The sequence below is a fragment of the Rattus norvegicus genome, chromosome 11 (genome assembly GCF_021556685.1).
Source record: "Rattus norvegicus strain SHRSP/BbbUtx chromosome 11, alternate assembly SHRSP_T2T, whole genome shotgun sequence".
Classification (NCBI taxonomy): domain Eukaryota; kingdom Metazoa; phylum Chordata; class Mammalia; order Rodentia; family Muridae; genus Rattus; species Rattus norvegicus.
Window position 1 is genome coordinate 16,308,580 of NC_141544.1, and position 24,878 is coordinate 16,333,457.

General features: G+C 39.6%; 1 long non-coding RNA gene across 1 annotated transcript in view; it reads left to right on the forward strand.

The window, feature by feature from the left end:
* The window catches only part of LOC148002463 (LINE-1 retrotransposable element ORF1 protein-like), an 80,025-nt gene that overhangs the window by 41,302 nt on the left and 13,845 nt on the right, over window positions 1–24,878 (forward strand). Inside the window, exon 2 of the long non-coding RNA XR_015632880.1 lies at window positions 9,388–9,904. This is a non-coding gene — a long non-coding RNA (LINE-1 retrotransposable element ORF1 protein-like). The remainder of the gene's footprint in view (window positions 1–9,387; window positions 9,905–24,878) is intronic.

Genomic DNA, 24,878 nt, shown 5'->3' on the forward strand with positions numbered 1-24,878 from the left:
ATTGAGTTACATGATAACATTATAATGGATACTTATAATGTATTTGACACCATAATGTAGAGACTGCATAGAGAGAAAGAAGAAAAAATACTATATGTGGCATTTTATAAAATTAGAAAAATGTTTGTAGTCTTTGGGAATGTAGCAGCTAATTTGATTTGAAACGACAAAAAAAGATTAGTTGGAGTCATATAACCCTACATTATCCATTATAATAATAGCATACATGACCAAATGGCCCTCTTACCAAGTGAACTGCCAGTTAGGAGAGCTCACAAAAGCAGTTACCATGACAGTAATGTTTTCTTTGTAAGTCACTGTTGCATTGATGACATTGCATTGCTGCTCACGGAGGACCCTATATCCATGGTTTATCATTGTTACTTTAGTTTGTTATTTAATTGGAAGTCAAATAAGAGCTGGGAATAGACGTAGCTCAGGGGTAGAACACTTTCCTAGCATGTAAGGCCCTGGGTTTGAATATCAGTACAGAAAGAGTCAAAGAACAGTAATTGGAGTGTACTCAACTCAAGTACGAGTAATATTGTTTTACAAACTGTTTCTTCATTACTTTCCTTTTGCTTTCATAACTTTTAGTGACTGCTTGGATCTCAGTGATGGATGGACAGGAATTAGAACCCTGATATTTCTATTCTTAGTTATAATTGCTACCTCACAAGCATATTTTGGCATTATATTTACTTCTATTATTTAAAACATACTATTTAAAACCTTAATATTTATATGTTTAGTATTTCATGAGGATGCAAATAAGCCTACATTTGTCATGCAGTTTTCTATCTACCTGTGTTTGGATGCCAGCACAAAATTTAATTTTGCTTTTCAGGTGTTCACTGAGCCAATTGCTGCTAAGCAAATTGAATGCCAGAAAATACATGAATAGCCACCATCTGTATAAGTGATTGTCCATTGTATAGTTGAGAAATTGTCTCATATCTACATAATGTCCATCCATAAAGAACAACTAAGATGCCCTGTATCTACATAGTACTTACATGTACAGGGCAACTAAGACACATTAAGGGAAACAGTGGAATATAAACCTTCCTGTCTCTAGAGATTCTAAACTATAATTTCTTAAACTCAATGACTCTCAGAATCACAATGAAGGCTTGTTAAGCCATATTCCAGGGTCCAAACTTTGGAGTTTGTGATTCAGTAAGTCTGGTGTGAGGCTCTAAAATATACATTGCTGACACTCTTCCAGGTGATACTGACACTAGCGCATCGGAGTCTGTTCTCTTGGTTTAATTATCCTGGCTGCTTCTGGCAATTCTCTACCTCACCGCCACCCCACCCCCACTGAGATATAGCATCTATAACTTTCTCTCAAATGATAGTGTCCACAGTATTTCAAAATTTCTTCAACATGGTTCTTTCTGACATACATTCTTATATACTGGGGACGCTCAAATAAACGACCTCTCACTAATTTTTCAATGACTGTTTCTACTTACATTGCCGGCTAGGTGCATTTCTTCCTGTTTAGGGATATAAGTCTTCTCCTTTCACATATTTTCCATGCTTTCCATTCTCTTCTGAGAGAATGTTGGGTCAGATTGTCTGAGATGTAGAGAATTCACAGATACCAGAATAGTCACAAAGACCTCGTATGTGGTTTTTAATAACACAGGACCTTCTACTCCTACCCACCTTTTCTCTCAGCAGCCCCTTCCTTTCCTCCCTCCTTCCCTCCCACCCTCCCCCTCTCTCTGGGTAAATGCCATTTTTAAACTGTTCAAAAATTTTATTTTTCACATTTGTTTGGTGTGTGTGTGTGTGTGTGTGTGTGTGTGTGTGTGTGTGCGTGTGTGTACATGTGTGCGTGTTTCTGTTTGTGAGTGATCATGCATATCATGGCACACATATGGTGGTCAACTTTGAGGGGTCAGTTCTCTCTCCTTCCACTACAAGAGTTTCAGAGATTAAACTCTGGTGACAGGAATATTGGCAAGAGCCTTTACTTGCCAAGCCATCTTGCTGGCCCTCCCTGTCAGTTCTTATGTATTCTCCCTGCAAAGAGTTTTAGAAAGGTCTGTGATCTTTTATGAGAAGCTTACTCCAAAGCCAGTGGCACATTTGGGAAATGTGACAAATTAATTAATTTCTTTTTTCTCTCTTCACATATTTCATATTATAGATTCAATTAAAATCTCTCTCTCATGTGTGTGTGTGTGCGTGTGTGTGTGTGTGTGTGTGTGTGTGTGTGTGTGTGTCTGTCTGTCTGTCTGTCTATCTGTCTGCATATCTCACAGTATGCCCAGACTTGAACCCAGGTCTTCATGCTTCCACAGCAAGTGATCTTACCCACTGACCTTCTGAATAGCTTTTAAATTAATTTTTAAAATTTATTTATTCCATGTATGGGAGTACACACAGTCGCTGACTTCAGACACACCAGAAGAGGGCATCTGATCCCATTACAGATAGTTGTGAGCCACCATGTGGTTGCTGGGATTTGAACTCAGGACCTCTGGAAGAGCAGGCAGTGCTCTCAACCACTGAGCCATCTCTCCAGCCCCTTAAATTAATTTTTGTGCCATGCTGTTTATGAGAATACTTAGCACTATGAGAATAGAATTAAAGGTACTAACATCTACTGTATTATAAGCAAAAATATCTTTCCATTTTAGTTTGCCTGATACACAATTTTGGCATGAGAAATTATTCTGAAACTCCATTTTGAGAAGAAAATAAGGTGAGACAAGCTCTCTGGAAATAGCTACATAGGCTTTTATAAATGAATGCCATAGGAAAGAGGACCAGTGAAAAACTAGGGGCATTATTGGATAAGTCAACTGATCTCTCTCTGTGTCACCCTGTAGAATTTACTTAACAAAATGGCACTTAATGCCAGAAACTCCGTTTAAACCTTGGTCATATTTTATCATTATATGACATATAAATATGAATTATAAATATGTCAAGCAAATTATATTGCAGTTTACCAGAACCCTCTCTATTAATAAATCTAGAAAACTAATAAATCTTCTACAGTGATATTCATAGACAATAAAAAAAGACAGGAAAACAAGTGGAGCCAACCATAGTTGGGTATTAATTTCCTTTATGACTATTTTTTCCTGCCACCTATAAATAGAAGTTCAACAAACCATTTACTTTGTCCAATTTAAAAATAGCCTTTCACTAGGCTCTCACCCTCACTCTTATTCAGGTTTCCACTGTATGTCCTTGTATCACTAGGGACATTGAATGGTTACCTGACATGGAGCTCACCACAGATGCCATTTCTGCCGCACAACACCGGCTTCTTTCTGTATTTCAAATATCTTTACTGGGGTAGATTAGTCTATGAAGACTTGCAGTCTCATCAGCCAAAAACCAAAAGCTTCTCACACTTCAGTCAGCATAAAAATTTGACAGGTTGATGATCTAGTCAGATGACGCATTAAAAACCTAATTACACATTCTTTTTAAATCTAATAGTTATTTACATTCTACAGTTTGCTTGTTCGTGGTTTCTAACTTTATTGTCCTCAGGCTAAACTATCAGCTCTTAGGGAAATAGTTTAATTTATTTTCTTCTGTGAATAGTTAATGAGACTATACACAAATAGTTTGCATAATAGCATTATAAATAGACAAGATTGTAACTTCAATTCTATCAAGACTTTATGAAAACCTACATATTGGATATTTAAATTAGGTTAATAATAACTGTACTGGCTGGTTTGATGTGTCAACTTGACACAAGATGAAATTATCACAGAGAAAGGAGCCTCAGTTGTGGAAATGCCTTCATGAGACCCAGTTGTAAGTCATTTTTCTTAACTAGTGATCAAGCCGGGATGACCCAGCCCATTGTGGTGGTGCTGTCCCTGGGCTGGTGGTCTTGGATTCTATAAGAGAGCAAGCTGAGCAAGCCAGGGGAAGCAAGCCAGTAAGTAACATCCCTCCACGGCCTCTGCATCAGCTCCTGCTTCCTGCCCTGTGTGAGTTTCAGTCCTGACTTCCTTTGGTGATGAACAGCAATGAGGAAGTGTGAGCTGAAAAAACCCTTTCCTCCCCAACTTGCTTCTTGGTCATGAGGTTTTGTGCAGGAATAGAAACCCTGACTAAGACAATAACAATATTGTTTCCGAGTCTTTGTTTTGTAGGTGCTATATTATTTTACATGTCTCAAGGCATTTATTCCTGAGATAAAAGCTGTCACTATGTCTTCTCATAGATTAAAAAAACAGAGGCACAGAAACATCACAAATACCCCTAAATTAAAAACACAGCTAACTTTTGATATGTACATTTGATTCCGAATATCTGCAGAATCCAGGAATTATTGGTTTGGGGAAGGGGAGAGAAATATTAAAGGAGGGGGAGCAAACATGTTCTTAACCACCATTCTCTCCAAGAGACAGGAATTCCTTCAGAGCTCTATGCCAGTCACAGGCTCGTTAAAATGCATTTCGATGAAATAAAGCTTTTGTGATGTATCAGATGTGTCTTCAAATGGAAGGGAGTATTCCACAGGATGAGTATTTATACTATAGCATGGCCAGGTCTACATGGATGCTGTGTGCTATAGCGTGACCAGGTCTACATGGATGCTGCATGGATGCTGCTGTGCGGAGTGCTGCAAGTACTCAGGCTGCCTTCTAGAATCTTTCACTGGCAGCACAACTCTGAACCCATACATTTATTTACTTATCTGTTCCTACTTATTCCTTTAAGAACCATTTGTTGGTTCTACATGGTGGTTAGTATAATAGCTGTAAAAAAATTCCCGATTAAACACACTAAACTACACACACACACACACACACACACACACACACACACACACACACACGTATATATATATATATATGTATATATATAAACATATATATGTATATATAGTGATGCTTTGTATATGCTCGGCCCAGGGAGTGGCACTACTAGGAGGTATGTCCTTGTTGGAGTAGGTGTGTCACCATGGGTGTGGGCTCTGATACTTTAGTCCTAGCTGCCTGGGAGTGAGCTTCCCTGGCAGCCTTCAGATGAAGATGTAGAACTCTGCCTACACCATGCCTGCCTGGATGCTACTCTACTCCTGCTTTGATGATACTGGACTAAATTTCTGAACCTGTAAGCCAGCCCCAATTAAATGTTGTTCTTATAATACTTTCCTTGGTCACAGTGTCTGTTCAGAGCAGTAAAACCCTAACTAAAACACATATAAATATAAATATGTACAATTCACACATTTAGGACATTTATAGAGTAGTAGAGTTTAATATGGCTTTTTCAAACATCTTCAATGTTACTTATTCTTCTCTCGACTACCTCTGTCCTATGCTCCCATTCCCCTCTCTACTTAAATCTCCCTCCTACCATTCTCCCTTTACCTCCCTAGCAGCTGCATTTTATTGTTTTTCCTCCTTTAACATCTCTGTCCTTTCCCCCAAACCAATAATCCCTTTGTAGATTCCTGGATTCTACAGATATGCCAAATCAAATGCACAATTCAACTGTACATAGATTTGATGCTAACATACACGTGAGTGAGAACATTCAGTGTTTGTTTTACTGGGTCTGAGTCATTTCAATCAGTATGTTTTCCCATTCCATCCATCTATCTGCAAAATTCTTGATTTCATTTTTCTTTGAGCTGGATAAAGGTCCACTGTACATTGGTACCACACTATATGCTTCAAATATGTATATGTATATGCATTTATATGAACATGTACATATATGTACATACACACACATACATACACACATTTCCAATCTTCTCATGCTACCTGCTCCCCCAAGCCAATGTATGAGGTCCAATATTCTGCATTGTACAGGACTGAAAAGCTGAAGAGGAGGTAGACATGGCAGAAGTGTAGTCATATGTGCAGCTTAGCAATGTGTGTGAGAACCACAGCATCGTTTCATTCTACTTTCTGGGGAGGACCTACTTTGGGGGTCTGGGGGAAAGATCGCCCAAGTGTGCTTCCTTGACTTTAGGTGGCAAATTGAACATATGTTTTAACTTCCCTATTCTTTAGATTTTAGCTTAGAAATTGTTTTTAGCTTTAACATCTTAATTAAACCATTTTATTCCAATGGTATTCTCAGTGATTCAATCCTAACCAGTCCCTGATTCAAGTGAGCATGCTTGGAGTGCTTATGTGAAATGAACTCTTCATCCTTCTTTTCTCTTTGTGCCTTATTATTAGAGAAAAGATGATGATGTTTGAGGAGGATTTATGTAATCAACTGCAGCAATGGCTCTGTTCCATATGGAAAAGTTTTCTGTACGTGTCAAGAGGCAAATGAGTCATGATTAGTCATTTAACAATGACTCTCCACCTAATAAACATGCCGGCACTAAGACTGTTCTTTGAGAACACCGCTATTCTCTGCTGGTCATTGGCACCAATTTGTTGATTCATCAGACAGATTAAGCCAAATTTTAGAGACATTTATTTAATTATTTATTTGTATGTATATATGTATGTATGCATACACACACACACACACAATCCAGGCTGTGCATGTGGATGGTAGGTAGACAACGTGTGGGAGCAGGTTCTCTACTTCTACCTCATGGGTGTCAGGCTGTGAACTCAGGTCACCAGGCTTCATGGCAGGTACTTTGAACTGTTGAGCCATTTCACCATCTGTTATATTGAAGATGCTAATGGTGATTTTAAGGGGCATTTACATATATGCACATTACATTGCTCAAATGTTCTGATTGTTATTTTCAAGGGACAGTGGCTTAGTAGCCTGGTTGGCAGGGAAGGGGGATTAAACTGCAACCATATGGAAAACATCAATAAGATTATACACTATGGGAAGCACTTGCTGCAGGAAAGGAGGCAAACAGGCATGTTTCCATACAGTACAATGTGTACTGTCTTTGACTCTTGCTGAGACTCAGATGAGGAGGATGCCAAGCATGTGGGAGTGTGGAGGAGAAGGAGGAAGTTATGGCAGAAGTAGGGGTGTGAGGACAATAAGAGCCTATGTTTATATCTGAGACTGGGACTTCAGCTGTCAGCAGTTGTAGTCTGTTTTGTGCTCTTTTAACAGAATGCTGCAAACTAGGTTATTTTAAATGGTTCTATGTTTAGGTCTATATCATTTATATCTATCTAACTACCTACCTATTATCTATCTCTCTGTCTGCCCCCCCCTCTCTCTCTCTCTCTGTCATCATCATCACCTACCAATCATCTCTCTATCTCTCTATGTATCTATCATCTCTCTACACCCATCCATCAATGTATGTATGTATGTATGTATGTATGTATGTATGTATCTATCTATCATCTATTTACATATCTCTCTGTTTATCTCTCTGTCTATCTATCTATCTATCTATCTATCTATCTATCTATCTATCTATCTATCTATCTATCCATCTATCTATCTGACATCTGGGAAGTCCAAGATAAAGGGGCTGTTATTTTTGAAGAGTCTTTTATTACCCATGGCAGAAGATAGAAAAACAAAAAACAGTAAGTGTGCAAAATTCACTTAATGAAATACCCCCCCGAAAGGGCATTCATTCTTTCACGAGAGCAGAGAAATAATAACTAACACACTTTTCTGTAGGCCCCACCTCCCAGTATTATTACACTGGGAATTAAGTTTCTAAAATAGAAACTTTGTGAGATTCATTCAAACCATACCAATATGAAGTACAACACTGGGAGATGAATGCATGATCCAACAGAACATCCTTAAACATCTCATTTCCTCATTTATTACTATGAACTCAGGAAAGTTACATCAGCTTTCAAAGGCCAAGTTTCATTATTTTAATGCAGAGATAATAAAAGTCACTGTAAGAAGTGTTGCTAAGGATTTATTATAAATCCTTTAGGATTTACTCCCTTAGTAAATTTTATGTATAAACTATGTAGTCTAAGGGTAGAAACTCTTACCTTTAGAATTGTGGTATGCATTGTAACGATGATGTCATGAAGCTTAACAGGGTAAACAGTATTATTTAATTGACATCAGTCCTCATTATTTTTATTATCATTACTTAATATTGTATGCAAGGAGGTGGAATACAATAATGTACAATTTCCATGGATGAGAAGTGATATATTTTCACAGCAGCTGAGGAAAAATGGAAATTACCACACACTGGGGAAGTTGGAGATGGAAATGTTGAAAGAACATAGTCATGGCCTCATCCCCTGCATGTTTAACTCATCCTCTTTGACTGCTTGACAAGGCAGACAGTTCACCGAGGACAACGAAGGCGTGAAGGGCATCTTATGTACTCAGAGTCTGAGGGGGCATAGCTTTTCTAGACTGTGTTTGAAAGTTGTTATTTAACTAAATGCACATATGAAGAATGTTTTAAAAAATTCTAGGACTAATCATTAACAAACTAGTAAATATTTAATCTAGGAAATAAAGTATCAGCTTGAACAAGGTCCACTTTTAAAAAGAGTGTCAATAGTTATTATTTTCTTGAGTAAACATCATGGCAAAACTTTTTTTTTCTGTAATGAACAGGCTTGAGGTGGAATAAATAGTACATTTACTTGCAGACAGTTTAATGTAATTTTTTTTCAGCATGTTTGAGAATGGGATGTGGTAAAGAGCTTACTCATTATTGTTTAGATCTTTGCTCTGTCAAACACAGCTGCATTTTGACGTGCTCAGTAGAGAAGGAGGGATTCTCTTAAAAGTTATGTGAAGATAAGCCTTTTGTGTTTTACATAAAAATCATGGAAAATTATTTTTTTAAAAATCACGTATTTAACATGTAGTGATTGGAGTTTCCTTTGCTTATGAAAGAGAATTAAAAAAAATCTGTTATAGCTTTGAAAAGGGAAGTAAGGATGATATGGCAAGACAGCATGAGCTTTAAGTTTCTCTTCTGTTTTTGGAAAGAGCCCCCTGACTGCAATTTTGATAAATACAATGTCATTTATATTTTCTTTTAGGTCATGAATTTTATTCTTGGATCATCATTAGTTTTATGGCAGAGAAAGTTTACATTTGTTTGAAAACAAAGCTGTTTGTGGTTTTGTAGCTTAAAAAGAAAACTGCAGTTTAAAATAATGTGGAGGCTGTTTGAGTTCTATCCATCTTCATTTTCCTTGGTAGTTAATGCAAAGTGTAAGGAGGCCTCTTTATTAGGTTTGCATTCTTATTGGATCTGCATGTTATCCCTGAATGCCACTAACCTAAGAAGCTACCAATGTTATGACTTCCCAGACAGGTTCTAATTTTTATCTGTTTACAAAAACACCAACAGGTTACAAATAACAGGAAAGATTTGTAAACAAATGAGAGAAAATGCCTCTGATGACCCTTTTCTTTTCCTTTTTGTCCCCATGGCACGTTAATATCTGAAAGGGAAAAATATCACCATTCATACTTATATTGAATGTATGTCTTTTTAAGATGCAATTTGTGGCCCACACCCTCGGATCCCGGCCCGCAGCAGCTCTCTGCTCCCAGACCCGGTGAGAGAGAGACCCAACCGCCTGGTCAGGTGGGCACTCCTGAGGCTGCAGAGCGGAAGAGACCACCAACACTGCTCACCCCTGCCCACATCCCTGACCCAAGAGGAAACTGTATAAGGCCTCTGGGCTCCCGTGGGGGAGGGCCCAGGAGCGGCAGGACCCCTGCCGGAGACACCGCCGGACCCTGAAGGAAACAGACCGGATAAACAGTTCTCTGCACCCAAATCCCGTGGGAGGGAGAGCTAAACCTTCAGAGAGGCAGACAGGCCTGGGAAACCAGAAGAGACTGCTCCCTGCACACACATCTCGGACGCCAGAGGAAAAAGCCAAAGACCATCTGGAACCCTGGTGCACTGAAGCTCCCGGAAGGGGCGGCACAGGTCTTCCTGGTTGCTGCCGCTGCAGAGAGCCCCTGGGCAGCACCCCACGAGCGAACTTGAGCCTCGGGACCACAGGTAAGACCAAATTTTCTGCTGCAAGAAAGCTGCCTGGTGAGCTTGGGACACACGGAAGCAGAATTTCTCTAGAACCGGGCACGTTCTGTGTTTACCGGAAGTCCCACACCCGCGGATCCCGGCCCGCAGCAGCTCTCTGCTCCCAGACCCGGTGAGAGAGAGACCCAACCGCCTGGTCAGGTGGGCACTCCTGAGGCTGCAGAGCGGAAGAGACCACCAACACTGCTCACCCCTGCCCACATCCCTGGCCCAAGAGGAAACTGTATAAGGCCTCTGGGCTCCCGTGGGGGAGGGCCCAGGAGCGGCAGGACCCCTGCCGGAGACACCGCCGGACCCTGAAGGAAACAGACCGGATAAACAGTTCTCTGCACCCAAATCCCGTGGGAGGGAGAGCTAAACCTTCGGGGAGGCAGACAGGCCTGGGAGACCAGAGGAGACTGCTCCCTGCACACACATCTCGGACGCCAGAGGAAAAAGCCAAAGACCATCTGGAACCCTGGTGCACTGAAGCTCCCGGAGGGGGCGGCACAGGTCTTCCTGGTTGCTGCCGCTGCAGAGAGCCCCTGGACAGCACCCCACGGGCAAACCTGAGCCTCGGGACCAAGGTGGGACCAGGTTTTCTGCTGCAAGAGGGCTGCCTGGTGAACTCAAGACACAGGCCCACAGGAACAGCTGAAGACCTGTAGAGAGGAAAAACTACACGCCCGAAAGCAGAACACTCTGTCCCCATAACTGACTGAAAGAGAGGAAAACAGGTCTACAGCACTCCTGACACACAGGCTTATAGGACAGTCTAGCCACTGTCAGAAATAGCAGAACAAGGTAACACTAGAGATAATCTGATGGCGAGAGGCAAGCGCAGGAACCCAAGCAACAGAAACCAAGACTACATGCCATCATCGGAGCCCAATTCTCCCACCAAAACAAACATGGAATATCCAAACATACCAGAAAAGCAAGATCTAGTTCCAAAATCATATTTGATCAGGATGCTGGAGGACTTCAGGAAAGACCTGAACACACTTAGGGAAGCACAGGAAAACATTAATAAACAAGTAAAAGCCTACAGAGAGGAATCGCAAAAATCCCTGAAAGAATTCCAGGAAAACACAATCAAACAGTTGAAGGAATTAAAAATGGAAATAGAAGCAATCAAGAAAGAACACATGGAAACAACCCTGGATATAGAAAACCAAAAGAAGAGACAAGGAGCTGTAGATACAAGCTTCACCAACAGAATACAAGAGATGGAAGAGAGAATCTCAGGAGCAGAAGATTCCATAGAAATCATTGACTCAACTGTCAAAGATAATGTAAAGCGGAAAAAGCTACTGGTCCAAAACATACAGGAAATCCAGGACTCAATGAGAAGATCAAACCTAAGGATAATAGGTATAGAAGAGAGTGAAGACTCCCAGCTCAAAGGACCAGTAAATATCTTCAACAAAATCATAGAAGAAAACTTCCCTAACCTAAAAAAAGAGATACCCATAGACATACAAGAAGCCTACAGAACTCCAAATAGATTGGACCAGAAAAGAAACACCTCCCGTCACATAATTGTCAAAACACCAAACGCACAAAATAAAGAAAGAATATTAAAAGCAGTAAGGGAAAAAGGTCAAGTAACATATAAAGGGAGACCTATCAGAATCACACCAGACTTCTCGCCAGAAACTATGAAGGCCAGAAGATCCTGGACTGATGTTATACAGACCCTAAGAGAACACAAATGCCAGCCCAGATTACTGTATCCAGCAAAACTCTCAATTAACATTGATGGAGAAACCAAGATATTCCATGACAAAACCAAATTTACACAATATCTTTCTACAAATCCAGCACTACAAAGGATAATAAATGGTAAAGCCCAACATAAGGAGGCAAGCTATACCCTAGAAGAAGCAAGAAACTAATCGTCTTGGCAACAAAACAAAGAGAATGAAAGCACACAAACATAACCTCACATCAAATATGAATATAACGGGAAGCAATAATCACTATTCCTTAATATCTCTCAATATCAATGGCCTCAACTCCCCAATAAAAAGACATAGATTAACAAACTGGATACGCAACGAGGACCCTGCATTCTGCTGCCTACAGGAAACACACCTCAGAGACAAAGACAGACACTACCTCAGAGTGAAAGGCTGGAAAACAACTTTCCAAGCAAATGGTCAGAAGAAGCAAGCTGGAGTAGCCATTCTAATATCAAATAAAATCAATTTCCAACTAAAAGTCATCAAAAAAGATAAGGAAGGACACTTCATATTCATCAAAGGAAAAATCAACCAAGATGAACTCTCAATCCTAAATATCTATGCCCCAAATACAAGGGCACCTACATATGTAAAAGAAACCTTACTAAAGCTCAAAACACACATTGCACCTCACACAATAATAGTGGGAGATTTCAACACCCCACTCTCATCAATGGACAGATCATGGAAACAGAAATTAAACAGTGATGTAGACAGACTAAGAGAAGTCATGAGCCAAATGGACTTAACGGATATTTATAGAACATTCTATCCTAAAGCAAAAGGATATACCTTCTTCTCAGCTCCTCATGGTACTTTCTCCAAAATTGACCATATAATTGGTCAAAAAACGGGCCTCAACAGGTACAGAAAGATAGAAATAATCCCATGCGTGCTATCGGACCACCACGGCCTAAAACTGGTCTTCAATAACAATAAGGGAAGAATGCCCACATATACGTGGAAATTGAACAATGCTCTACTCAATGATAACCTGGTCAAGGAAGAAATAAAGAAAGAAATTAAAAACTTTTTAGAATTTAATGAAAATGAAGATACAACATACTCAAACTTATGGGACACAATGAAAGCTGTGCTAAGAGGAAAACTCATAGCGCTGAGTGCCTGCAGAAAGAAACAGGAAAGAGCATATATCAGCAGCTTGACAGCACACCTAAAAGCTCTAGAACAAAAAGAAGCAAATACACCCAGGAGGAGTAGAAGGCAGGAAATAATCAAACTCAGAGCTGAAATCAACCAAGTAGAAACAAAAAGGACCATAGAAAGAATCAACAGAACCAAAAGTTGGTTCTTTGAGAAAATCAACAAGATAGATAAACCCTTAGCCAGACTAACGAGAGGACACAGAGAGTGTGTCCAAATTAACAAAATCAGAAATGAAAACGGAGACATAACTACAGATTCGGAGGAAATTCAAAAAATCATCAAATCTTACTATAAAAACCTATATTCAACAAAATTTGAAAATCTTCAGGAAATGGACAATTTCCTAGACAGATACCAGGTATCGAAGTTAAATCAGGAACAGATAAACCAGTTAAACAACCCCATAACTCCTAAGGAAATAGAAGCAGTCATTAAAGGTCTCCCAACCAAAAAAAAACCCAGGTCCAGACGGGTTTAGTGCAGAATTCTATCAAACCTTCATAGAAGACCTCATACCAATATTATCCAAACTATTCCACAAAATTGAAACAGATGGAGCCCTACCGAATTCCTTCTACGAAGCCACAATTACTCTTATACCTAAACCACACAAAGACACAACAAAGAAAGAGAACTTCAGACCAATTTCCCTTATGAATATCGACGCAAAAATACTCAATAAAATTCTGGCAAACCGAATTCAAGAGCACATCAAAACAATCATCCACCATGATCAAGTAGGCTTCATCCCAGGCATGCAGGGATGGTTTAATATACGGAAAACCATCAACGTGATCCATTATATAAACAAACTGAAAGAACAGAACCACATGATCATTTCATTAGATGCTGAGAAAGCATTTGACAAAATTCAACACCCCTTCATGATAAAAGTCCTGGAAAGAATAGGAATTCAAGGCCCATACCTAAACATAGTAAAAGCCATATACAGCAAACCAGTTGCTAACATTAAACTAAATGGAGAGAAACTTGAAGCAATCCCACTAAAATCAGGGACTAGACAAGGCTGCCCACTCTCTCCCTACTTATTCAATATAGTTCTTGAAGTTCTAGCCAGAGCAATCAGACAACAAAAGGAGATCAAAGGGATACAGATCGGAAAAGAAGAGGTCAAAATATCACTATTTGCAGATGACATGATAGTATATTTAAGTGATCCCAAAAGTTCCACCAGAGAACTACTAAAGCTGATAAACAACTTCAGCAAAGTGGCTGGGTATAAAATTAACTCAAATAAATCAGTTGCCTTCCTCTATACAAAAGAGAAACAAGCCGAGAAAGAAATTAGGGAAACGACACCCTTCATAATAGACCCAAATAATATAAAGTACCTCGGTGTGACTTTAACCAAGCAAGTAAAAGATCTGTACAATAAGAACTTCAAGACACTGAGGAAAGAAATTGAAGAAGACCTCAGAAGATGGAAAGATCTCCCATGCTCATGGATTGGCAGGATTAATATGGTAAAAATGGCCATTTTACCAAAAGCAATCTACAGATTCAATGCAATCCCCATCAAAATACCAATCCAATTCTTCAAAGAGTTAGACAGAACAATTTGCAAATTCATCTGGAATAACAAAAAACCCAGGATAGCTAAAGCTATCCTCAACAATAAAAGGACTTCAGGGGGAATCACTATCCCTGAACTCAAGCAGTATTACAGAGCAATAGTGATAAAAACTGCATGGTATTGGTACAGAGACAGACAGATAGACCAATGGAATAGAATTGAAGACCCAGAAATGAACCCACACACCTATGGTCACTTGATTTTTGACAAAGGAGCCAAAACCATCCAATGGAAAAAAGATAGTATTTTCAGCAAATGGTGCTGGTTCAACTGGAGGTCAACATGTAGAAGAATGCAGATCGATCCATCCTTATCACCCTGTACAAAGCTTAAGTCCAAGTGGTCAAGGACCTCCACATCAAACCAGACACACTCAAACTAATAGAAGAAAAACTAGGGAAGCATCTGGAACACATGGGCACTGGAAAAAATTTCCTGAACAAAACACCAATGGCTTATGCTCTAAGATCAAGAATCGACAAATGGGATCTCATAAAACTGCAAAGCTTCTGTAAGGCAAAGGACACTGTGGTTAGGACAAAACAGCAACCAACAGATTGGGAAAAGATCTTTACCAATCCTACAACAGATAGAGGCCTTATTTCCAAAATATACAAAGAACTCAAGAAGTTAGACCGCAGGGAAACAAATAACCCTATTAAAAAATGGGGTTCAGAGCTAAACAAAGAATTCACAGCTGAGGAATGCCGAATGGCTGAGAAACACCTAAAGAAATGTTCAACATCTTTAGTCATAAGGGAAATGCAAATCAAAACAACCCTGAGATTTCACCTCACACCAGTGCGATTGGCTAAGATCAAAAACTCAGGTGACAGCAGATGCTGGCGAGGATGTGGAGAAAGAGGAACACTCCTCCATTGTTGGTGGGATTGCAGACTGGTAAAACCATTCTGGAAATCAGTCTGGAGGTTCCTCAGAAAATTGGACATTGAACTGCCTGATGATCCAGCTATACCTCTCTTGGGCATATACCCAAAAGATGCCTCAACATATAAAAGAGACACGTGCTCCACTATGTTCATCGCAGCCTTATTTATAATAGCCAGAAGCTGGAAAGAACCCAGATGCCCTTCAACAGAGGAATGGATACAGAAAATGTGGTACATCTACACAATGGAATATTACTCAGCTATCAAAAACAACGAGTTTATGAAATTCGTAGGCAAATGGTTGGAACTGGAAAATATCATCCTGAGTGAGCTAACCCAATCACAGAAAGACATACATGGTATGCACTCATTGATAAGTGGCTATTAGCCCAAATGCTTGAATTACCCTAGATCCCTAGAACAAACGAAACTCAAGACGGATGATCAAAATGTGAATGCTTCACTCCTTCTTTAAATGAGGAAAAAGAATACCCTTGGCAGGGAAGGGAGAGGCAAAGATTAAAACAGAGACTGAAGGAACACCCATTCAGAGCCTGCCCCACATGTGGCCCATACATATACAGCCACCCAATTAGACAAGATGGATGAAGCAAAGAAGTGCAGACCGACAGGAGCCGGATGTAGATCGCTCCTGAGAGACACAGCCAGAATACAGCAAATATAGAGGCGAATGCCAGCAGCAAACCACTGAACTGAGAATAGGTCCCCTATTGAAGGAATCAGAGAAAGAACTGGAAGAGCTTGAAGGGGCTCGAGACCCCAAAAGTACAACAATGCCAAGCAACCAGAGCTTCCAGGGACTAAGCCACTACCTAAAGACTATACATGGACTGACCCTGGACTCTGACCCCATAGGTAGCAATGAATATCCTAGTAAGAGCACCAGTGGAAGGGGAAGCCCTGGGTCCTGCTAAGACTGAACCCCCAGTGAACTAGTCTATGGGGGGAGGGCGGCAATGGGGGGAGGGTTGGGAGGGGAACACCCATAAGGAAGGGGAGGGGGGAGGGGGATGTTTGCCCGGAAACCGGGAAAGGGAATAACATTCGAAATGTATATAAGAAATACTCAAGTTAATAAAAAAAAAAAAAAATTTCAAAAAAAAAAAAAAGAAAGTCTAATAAACAAAATATAATGTTCACAGTGGTAACTAAATAAAGATAGCAACATTGAAAAAAAAAAAAAAGATGCAATTTGTGGTTGGGGATTTAGCTCAGTGGTAGAGCAAGCGCAAGGCCCTGGGTTCCGTCCCCAGCTCCGAAAAAATGAAAAAAGAAAAAAAAAAAGAAAAAAAGATGCAATTTGTATACTTAGCAGATTGAGTTTACCATATGTAAGAAGCTAAAATTCTTCAGAATATTAAGTTAAAACTGAATTTTGGGTAAACAATGAACTGTGTTGTGCTTTATGAAAATGATTGCGTAAGCAGTGACTATACTAAGAAAAAGAAATATTTCTAATAAGAAATTCAAGGTTAACTTGGTATATATTTTTTTTAAATCTGTCAGGCCTAATGTATATAACCATAATTGGTAGGATTTGGTAAATTTTACATTCCTTCTATGGCTTATCTCCTTGTTTCGCAATTTCCTTTTTCCCCATTTTACAACTAAGACACAAGCAATAGTGTATTTATTTATATAATTCTATTTTTTCATCTTTACTAACTGAGTATTTCTTATTTACAATTCATTTGTTATTCTGCTTCCCGGTTTCTGAGCCACCATACCCCCCATCCCTGCCCCTCCCCCTTTGTATGGGTGTTCCCCTCCCCATCCTCCCCCCATTACCGCCCTCCCCCCAAAAATCATGTTCATTGGGGGTTCAGTCTTGGCAGGACCAAGGGCTTCCCCTTCCACTGGTGCTCTTACAAGGCCATTCATTGCTACCTATGAGGATGGAGCCCAGGGTCAGTTCATGTATAGTCTGTGGGTAGTGGCTTAGTCCCTGGAAGCTCTGGTTGGTTGGCATTGTTGTTCATATGGGGTCTCAAGCCCCTTAAAGCTCTTTCAGTCCTTTCTCTGATTCCTTCAATGGGGGTCCCATTCTCAGTTCAGGGGTTTAATGATGGCATTTGCCTATGTATTTGCTGTATTCTGGCTGTGTCTCTCAGGAGAGATCTATATCCGGTTCCTGTCAGCCTGCACTTCTTTGCTTCATCCATCTTATCTAGTTTGGTGGCTGTATATATATGGGCCACATGTGGGTCAGGCTCTGAATGGGTGTTCCTTCTGCCTCTGTTCTAAATTTTGCCTCCCTATTTCCTCCCAAGGGTATTGTTGTTCCCCTTTTACAGAAGGAGTGAGGCATTCCCATCTTGGTCATCCCTTTTGAGTTTCATGTGTTCTGTACATCTAGGGTAATTTGAGCATTTGGGCTAATAACCACTCATCAATGAGTGCATAATATGTGTGTTTTTCTGTGATTGGGTAACTTCATTCAGGATGATATTTTCCAGTTCCAACCATTTGCCTATGAATTTCATAAAGTCATTGTTTTTGATAGCTGAGTAATATTCCATTGTGTAGATGTACCACATTCTCTGTATCCATTCCTCTGTTGAAGGGCATCTGGGTTCTTTCCAGCTTCTGGCTATTATAAATAAGGCTGCTATGAACATAGTGGAGCATGTGTCTGTGTTATATGTTGGGGCATCTTTTGGGTATATGCCCAAGAGAGGTATAGCTGGGTCCTCAAGTAGTTCAATGTCCAATTTTCTTAGGAACCACCAGACTAATTTCCAGAATGGTTGTACCAGTCTGCAATCTCACCAACAAAGGAGGAGTGTTCCTCTTTCTCCACATCCTTGAAGCATTTGCTGTCACCTGAGTTTTTGATCTTAGCCATTCTCACTGGTGTGAGGTGAAATCTCAGGGTTTCTTTGATTTGCATTTCCCTTATGACTAAAGATGTTCAACATTGCTTTAGGTGTTTCTAAGCCATTTGGCATTCCTCAGCTGTGAATTCTTTGTTTAGCTCTGAACCCCATTTTTTAATAGGGTTATTTGTCTCTCTGCAGTCTAACTTCTTGCGTTCTTTGTGTATTTTGGATATAAGCCCTCTATCAGTTGTAGGATTAGTAAAGATCTTTTCCCAATCTGTTGGTTGTTGTTTTGTCCTAACAACAGTGTCCTTTGCCTTACAGAAGCTTTGCAGTTTTATGAGATCCCGTTTGTCGATTCTTGATCTTAGTGCATAAGCCATTGGTGTTTAGTTCAGGAAATTTTCTCCAATGCCCATGTGTTCAAGATGCTTCCCCACTTTTTCTTCTATTAGTTTGAGTGTATCTGGTTTGATGTGGAAGTCCTTGATCCACTTGGACTTAAGCTTTGTACAGGGTGATAAGCATGGATCGATCTGCATTCTTCTACATGTTGACCTCCAGTTGAACCAGCACCATTTGCTGAAAATACTATTTTTTTCCATTGGATGGTTTTGGCTCCTTTGTCAAAAATCAAGTGACCATAGGTGTGTGGGTTCATTTCTGGGTCTTCAATTCTGTTCCATTGGTCTACCTGTCTGTCTCTGTACCAATACCATGCAGTTTTTATCACTATTGCTCTGTAATACTGCTTGAGTTCAGGGATAGTGATTCCCCCAGAAGTCCTTTTATTCTTGAGGATAGTTTTAGCTATCCTGAGTTTTTTGTTATTCCAGATGAATTTGCAAATTGTTCTGTCTAACTCTCTGAAGAACTGGATTGGTATTTTGATGGGGATTGCATTGAATCTGTAGATTGTTTTGGTAGAATGGCCATTTTTACTATGTTAATCCTGCCAGTCCATGAGCATGCGAGATCTTTCCATCTTCTGAGGTCTTCTTCAATTTCTTTCTTCAGAGGCTTGAAGTTCTTATTGTACAGATCTTTTCCTTGCTTGGTTAAAGTCACTCCGAGTTACTTTATATTATTTGGGACTATTATGAAGGGTGTCATTTCCCTAATTTCTTTCTCGGCTTGTTTCTCTTTTGTGTAGAGGAAGGCTACTGATTTATTTGAGTTAATTTTATACCCAGCCACTTTGATGAAGGTGTTCATCAGCTTTAGTAGTTCTCTGGCGGAACTTTTGGGATCGCTCAAATATACTATCATATCATCTGCAAATAGTGATATTTTGACTTGTTCTTTTCCAATCTGTATCCCCTTGATCTTCTTTTGTTTTCTGATTGATCTGGCTAGAATTTCAAGAACTATATTGAATAAGTAGGGAGAGAGTGGGCAGCCTTATCTAGTCCCTCATTTCAGTGGCCTTGCTTCAAGTTTCTCTCCATTTAGTTTAATGTTAGCTACTGGTTTGCTGTATATGGCTCTTACTATGTTTAGGTATAGACCTTGAATTCCTATTATTTCCAGGACTTTTATCATGAAGGGGTGTTGAATTTTGTCAAATGCTTTCTCAGCATGTAATGAAAGGATCTTGTGATTTTGTTCTTTCAGTTTTTTATATAGTGGATAACTATGTAAAATGATATGGTTTTCCCCATATTAAACCATCCCTCATGCCTGGGATGAAGCCTACTTGATCATGGTGGATGATTGTTTTGATGTGCTTTTGGATTTCGTTTGCCAGAAGTTTATTGAGTATTTTTGCATCAATATTCATAAGGGATATTGGTCTGAAGTTCTCTTTCTTTGTTGGGTCTTTGTGTGATTTAGGTATAAGAGTAATCGTGGCTTCATAGAAGGAATTCGTTTGTGCTCCATCTGTTTCAATTTTGTGAAATTGTTTGGATAGTATTGGTATGAGGTCTTCTATGAAGGTCTGATAGAATTCTGCACTGAACCCATCTGGACCTGGGCTCTTTTTAGTTGGGAGACCTTTAATGAGTGCTTCTATTTCGTTACTTGTTATGGGGTTGTTTAAATAGTTTATCTGTTCCTGATTTGGCTTTGTTACCTGGTATCTGTCTAGGAAATTGTCCATTTCCTGCAGATTTTCAAGTTTTGCTGAATATAGGCTATTGTAGTAGGATCTGATGATTTTTTGAACTTCCTCTGAATCTGTAGTTATGTCTCCCTTTTCATTTCTGATTTTGTTAATTTGTACACATTCTCTGTGACCTCTTTTTAGTCTGGCTAAGGGTTTATCTATCTTGATAATTTTCTCAAAGAACCAACTTTTGCTTCTGTTGATTCTTTCTGTAGTCCTTTTTGTTTCTACTTGGTTGATTCCAGCTCTGAGTTTGATTATTTCCTGCCTTCTACTCTTCCTGGGTATATTTGCTTCTTTTTGTTTTAGAGCTTTTAGGTGTGCTGTCAAGCTGCTGATACATGCTCTCTCCTGTTTCTTTCTGCAGGCATTTTGAGCTATGAGTTTTTCTCTTAGCACAGCTTTCATTGTGTCCCATAAGTTTGGGTTGTATCTTCATTTTCATTAAATTCTAAGAGTTCTTTAATTTCTTTATTTTTTCCTTGACCAAGTGATCATTGAGTAGAGCATTGTTCACCTTCCATGTATATGTAGGTGTTCTTCCCTTATTGTTATTGAAGAGTAGCTTTAGCCCGTGGTGGTCGGATATGATACATGTGATTGTTTCTATCCTTCTGTATCTGTGGAGGCCTGTTTTATGACCAATTATATGGCAATTTTGGAGACGGATAGACTATTCTATAAATATCTGTTAAGTCCATTTGGTTCATGACTTCTCTTAATCTGTCTATGTCTCTGTTTAATTTCTGTTTCCATGATCTCTCCATTGATGAGAGTGGGGTGTTGAAATCTCCTATTATTGTGTGAGGTGCAATGTGTGCTTTGAGCTTTAGTAAGGTTTCTTTTATGTATGTAGGTGCCCTTGTATTTGGAGCATAGATATTTAGGATTGAGAGTTCATCTTGGTGGATTTTTTCTTTGATGAATATGAAGTGTCCTTCCTTATCTTTTTTGATGACTTTTAGTTGAAAATTGGTTTGATTCGATATTAGAATGGTTACTCCAACTTGCTTCTTCAGACCATTTGCTTGGAAAGTTGTTTTCTAGCCTTTCACTCTGAGTTAGTATCTTCCTTTGTCTCTGAGGTGTGTTTCCTGTAGGCAGGAGATTGCAGGGTCCTCATTGCATATCCAGTTTGTTAATCTATATCTTTTTATTGGGGAGTTGAGTCCATTGATGTTGAGAGACATTAAGGAATAGTGATTGCTGCTTCCTGTTATATTCGTATTTGGATGTGAGATTATGTTTGTGTGGTTTTCTTCTCAGTGTTTTGTTGCCAAGATGATTAGTTTTTTGCATTTTCTAGGGTATAGCTTGCCTCCTTATGTTGGGCTTTACCATTTATTATTCTTTGTAAGGCTTGGTTTATAGAAAGATATTGTGTAAATTTGGTTTTGTCATGGATTATCTTGGTTTCTCCATCTATGTTAATTGAGAGTTTTGCAGGATACAGTAAGCTGGGCTGGCATTTGTGTTCTCTTAGGGTCTGTATGACATCTGTCCAGGATCTTCTGGCCTTCATAGTTTCTGGCGAAAAGTCTGGTGTGATTCTGATAGGTCTGCCTTTATATGTTACTTGACCTTTTCCCCTTACTGCTTTTAATATTCTTTCTTTGTTTTGTGCATTTGGTGTTTTGACTATTATGTGATGTCAGGAGATTTTTTCTGGTCCAATCTATTTGGAGTTCTGTAGGCTACTTGTATGTTTATGGGCTTCTCTTTCTTTAGGTTAGGGAAGTTTTCTTCTATGATTTTGTTGAAGATATTTACTGGTCCTTTGAGTTGCGAGTCTTCATTCTCTTCTATACCTATTATCCTTAGGTTTGATCTTCTCATTGAGTCCTGGATGTCCTGTATCTTTTGGACCAGTAGCTTTTTCCATTTTACATTATCTTTGACAGTTGTGTTGATGATTTCTATGGAATCTTCTGCTCCTGAGATTCTTCTATCTCTTATATTTTGTTGGTGATGCTTGTATCTATGGCTCCATGCCTCTTCCTTTGGTTTTCTATATCCAGGGTTGTCTCCCTTTGTGCTTTCTTTATTGCCTTTATTTCCATTTTTAATTCTTTCACCTGTTTGATTGTGTTTTCCTAGAATTCTTTCAGGGATTTTTGTGTTTCCTCTCTATAGGCTTCTATTTATTTATGTTTTCCTTTGTTTCTCTAAGGGAGTTCTTCATGTCTTTCTTGAAGTCCTCCAGCATCATGATCAAATGTGATTTTAAATCTAGATTTTGCTTTTCTGGTGTGTTTGGATATTCAGTGTTTGCTTTGGTGGGAGAATTGGGCTCCGATGATGCCATGTATTCTTGGTTTCTGTTGCTTGGGTTCCTGCGCTTGACTCTGGCCATCAGGTTGTATTTGTTGTTACCTTGTTCTACTATTTCTGAAATGGGCTGGACTGTCCTATAGGCCTGTGTGTCCAGAGTGCTGTAGACCTGTTTTCCTGTTTTCTTTCAGCCAGTTATATGAACAGAGTGTTCTGCTTTCAGGAGTGTAGTCTTTCCTGTCTACTGGTCTTCAGCTGTTCCTGTGGGTGTGTGTCCACCAGGCAGGTCGCTTCGAGTAGACAAGTTGGTCTTACCTGTGGTCCTGCTGAAGTTGCTCCTGGGGGACTCCTTTTGAGTTCTCGGTGAGGGCGGCAACCAGGAGGGCCTGTGCCCGTTTTTCCCAGGGTTCCCGGGCACCGGGGTCACAGATGGCATTAGGTGTTTTCCTCTGGTGTCAGAAATGTGGGCAGAGTGTAGTCTCTTCTGGGTTCCCAGGCGCGTCTGCCCCTCTGAAAGTTTAACTCTCCATCCCATGGGATTTGGGTGTAGGTATCTTTTGATCAGGTCCCTTCAGATCTGGGAGGTGTCTCTATTTATATAATTCTTTGAAGTGCAGAGAACATTTTTCTTCTCATAACACTCTGGCGAATGTATGAACATTAAATTATATAATAAAATATTCCTAAGCCTAAGCAGTCACAGTTATGTTGTCATTCTCCATAATTTTCTTTTTTTAATTTAGCAATTAGATTTACATGTGAAATTCTCAATCAATAATTTACCCACACAGTAAATTCACTGCCAATTGATAATGATATAAACCACTCACCTAGAGAAGATAAAAATCTATCTGGTTCACTTAAGTCTGAACCGTCCTCCTCTGTAGCCTCCATCTTGATCTTGCCTTTTTCCCGCCTTACAAAAATTTTGTCCCAGTTCCACTTTTTACTGTCCAATCATATATGGCCTTGACATCAACCTACATATCACCCTTACTGTTTAATTAAAATAACTTTCTAATTTGATCATTTCATCCCAGAATTTCTTTAAAATCTCTGTGTTGGCTTTTAGGTTCTCTCTATCGATGAGAATGTGCCTGGAGTCAGGCTTTCTACTAGGAATAAAAAAAAACCCAAGTATTTTGTTGTTGCTTATTTACTATATTTTATTTTGTTGAAACAAGGTTTAATTCTATAGCTCAAACTCTCTTGGAACTTACAATGTAACTGAATTTCTAGAGGTAAGAAGAGCAAATCAAATTTGGACTAGTTTGATCTTCTCTCTATATTTTTTCTATTTTTTTCTCAAGACAGGGTTTCTCTGTATAGCTACATCTGTGCTGGAGTGTACTCTGTTGACCAGGCTGGTCTCAAGCTTCCACAGGTCTACCTGTCTCTGCTGGGAATAAAAGTTTGTGTTGCTACCACCCAGCTAATTTTGGCTAGCTATTGAGAACATTATTGTTAAGTTCTGAATCGGAAGTATCCCTTGCAGATTTATATTTTGAATGCTTGGTCTCCAGCTGGTAGAGCTCCTTTGGAAGACTGTGGGAATTTTTGGCAGGATCTCAATAGATGGGTCACAGTGCATATCCCCAGCTGTGTCTCATCTGGTTACATCTGCTTGCTTGGCTAAGGAAAGCCTTCTCTATAGACTAGGTATCATGAATGGAGCTGCCCTCCATGGCTTCTCTGGAAAGGTGGGCTGAGATCTTCTAAAACTGAGTGCCTCCAAACATCCTTTTTAAAGCCATCTTTCTAACAAACACAAGAGTCACTAATGATGTCATTTATCAGAATTTCTCTGATTCTCAGATTTGGGCTATTTGAACTATTAGTTGGGAGGCCTTTGTAGGTGAGTGGTATTCAAATACAATGAGAAAAGCTGAGCTGAAGCTATTCCTTAGTGGCAGAACTCCTATTGCAGAGTCAGGGAAAGGCCAGTAAGGTAAGACTCTTGCCAGAGGAAGGCATGACTACCTTGAACCATGCTAATGAGATAGGAAGAATGATTTTCTCTTTAGTGTGGCAATATACATTTCCTTCCCACAATTCCTGCCCCCAGTACAGTTAGCTCAGAGAGCCTCAGCCTAGCAGCTGCCTCATTTTGAGAATTGCTCAAAAACAGTGGAGCTTTTCCTTTCCTTATTTATTTATTTGTTAATTTTAAAGTCTCCCATTTAAGCATACTTTTTGTAACACTTTTTTCTTCCTTATTATTTTACTGAAGTTCCCTTCCTTGCCCTGTGGCTGTTTGTTCACTACACAGCTAACCCTCTTGTAAGCTAACTCAAAGGATGTGGGTTTTCTCTTCTTTCCTACCTTGTCTCCTTCTGGACAGC